Genomic DNA, 2,478 nt, shown 5'->3' on the forward strand with positions numbered 1-2,478 from the left:
CCCAAAAAAACCAGAAGGCTACCAGAGTTAATAGTACTCATTTAATTTAGAAATATTTCCATATATGGAAACAGTCCTTGGCCTGCTTTCTCAGCAGCTGGAAATGCACAAAACTCCTCTCAGTTCATAGAGCGTTTCATACCAGCTAAGGACCTTCCCCAGTGCTTCTTTCATCAAGAGAAACAAGATGAGAAAATGAATAAAGACTGGAATTATTTAAGAAAATGCTGAGGGAAGGATAGCCTTTCTGTGAGTATCAGGGGGAACAGAGCTAGTGAGGACACGTGGAGGACAGGCACACAACCCTGCCACAACACAGTGTGGAGTGTCCAGAGACCATCGTTGCATGGGCACCTCTCCTGAAGATGAAATATTGCAGCTCAGCATACCCTCAAGATCTAAAGCATTTTACAAGTGGGAAGAAGTGCTAGCAGCTTAAAGTGTCGTTCACTACTAAGCTGTAGCATGGGGCGAAAAATAGCAGCTATTCAGTAGTTGTTTGGGACAGAAAATGAAAAACAACGTGGCCATTGAAACAGCAGGAGGAATTTCTGGTAGGCAGAGCATCAAGAGCCAAGTTGGCCTGTGGCCAGAACATGGAGGTTAGTCATCTCCTTTTGTGAAAAGCGTTGTCAGATCTTCAATGACTAAGAGTATTCAAGATCTTGGGTTTATGTCTAATCCAGAAGATGGATAATAACTCCAAAGAGGAAACATCAGAGGCGAGTATGACCATAAGCAGGGAGGATACACAAGATAACTTCCAGACAGAGGAGAAAATTGGAGCTGTAGGCACTGGCCAAAACAAATACAAGTCACCAAGAGTGGATGGGGGTCATTTCAGGCTACTATGTGAATTACATCAGGAACTGACATTGCCTTCTGCATGGCTTCACAGAACTTGGCAGAACAAGACAAAAATGCTGCACCCACAGTCAAAGAAAGCCAAAAGGGAAACTTGGGGAGATAGAAATAAGGAGTCTGGTTTCACTTTGGGGAACAATTAAGAATTATTTATCACAGATGAACTAATGGATCTTTATTTTTAGAGGAGAGCTTTGGGGAATGTTAAGAGTTTCCCGCTCGTAGCTTGGATTTTAATAATAAATAAGTATCTATCTGAGTTCTGGGGAAGGTTCAAGACAAGCAGTTCTCCCAGTTGCAGCCATGCTGCTTTTAAAATGAAATCAAGGTGTGTAACTAAAATTCCTGCAGCCAATTCAAAAGTCCTGCCACCTTTTCAGAAATCTCCGAAGAAATTAATTTCTCCTGGCATTGTTATTAGGGTCCATTCTGCTAAGGAGTACACTGAAACATGTATGTCTGAAAGTGAGGGATTCAGCAGTCATCTATCATTCATCAAGGAAGTCCATAACTGTGAAAAATACATTCTGTGAATATAATCCTGACAGACTTTCAGCTATTAACAGACTGGATACAAATGCAAGTTTAAGTTTGTCTATGGCTCTTATGTGAGCTGAAATGAGGCTTGAAAATAAAATCTGATGACTTTCATCTACTTCAAACTCTGAATAAAGCAGACCCACAGAGCTAGCTCTAACTATTTGCTTTAAAAAACATTGGACACTTTGTTTTAAGTACAACCTTTAACTCTCAGCCTGCAAGCTATTTATAGGGATTGTGTCTTTCTCTATCCATTTCACATACACACTGCAGCAAAAGGTCACTCATAAGCACATATTAGAAGTGGAAGACAGTGAAGAGGCATGCTAATCAGAGTTGCTCCAAGCCATTTGCTGCTCAAAGAGCAGGCTGGGGCTAAATACTAATGTATTTGACCCTTCAAAAGCTTACTAGCCAATTAGCTACCTAAAGGCCATGATGAACTGCACTCATTTACTGTGCCTTCACATGCTCAACAGTCATGTTTAACAAGTAGTGGGGCCACCTACAGCTGCCCAGCAGGGCCCTTTGCATACTTAACACAAATGTAGCCACTAAGGAGGAAAAAAGATGCAAAGTGCACTACTTCAGATAATTTCCACTAACAAAGCAATGTCATTTGCAAAGCTGTAAGATTCCAGTAAGTTCCATAAAATATTTGTCATGGTTTGATTCTTAGAAGGGCTCCTGCGTACCAGTTCTCTTGTCTGTATCAAATATAGGTCTAATGGTCCCATCCTGCTTACTGTAAGCATAACCATGTAAGAAACCTCTGGGAAACCAAGGAAATCCTAGATATCTTCATTGGAAAGATCATCACTGAAATGCCAGACCACTTCTGAGGTTGTTCACGTTTGTCTGCCACATCCAGCTCGTTACATGTCTTCCTATGCTCTATAGCAGAATGCTGGGCCAATACTGGAGCCCATCACGTTAGGTAAATCCATTCCCAACCTAACTCACAAATATGCAGTGCAGATTTGGTTTTCTCCTTAACCATCAAAGCAAACTAAATAGGGCTCACAAAGCAAAGTCGAGGTAGAAAAACACAGAGTCAGATTATCAGAGGTTCCT

This window comes from Meleagris gallopavo, chromosome 16 (assembly GCF_000146605.3).
Source record: "Meleagris gallopavo isolate NT-WF06-2002-E0010 breed Aviagen turkey brand Nicholas breeding stock chromosome 16, Turkey_5.1, whole genome shotgun sequence".
NCBI classification, from domain to species: domain Eukaryota; kingdom Metazoa; phylum Chordata; class Aves; order Galliformes; family Phasianidae; genus Meleagris; species Meleagris gallopavo.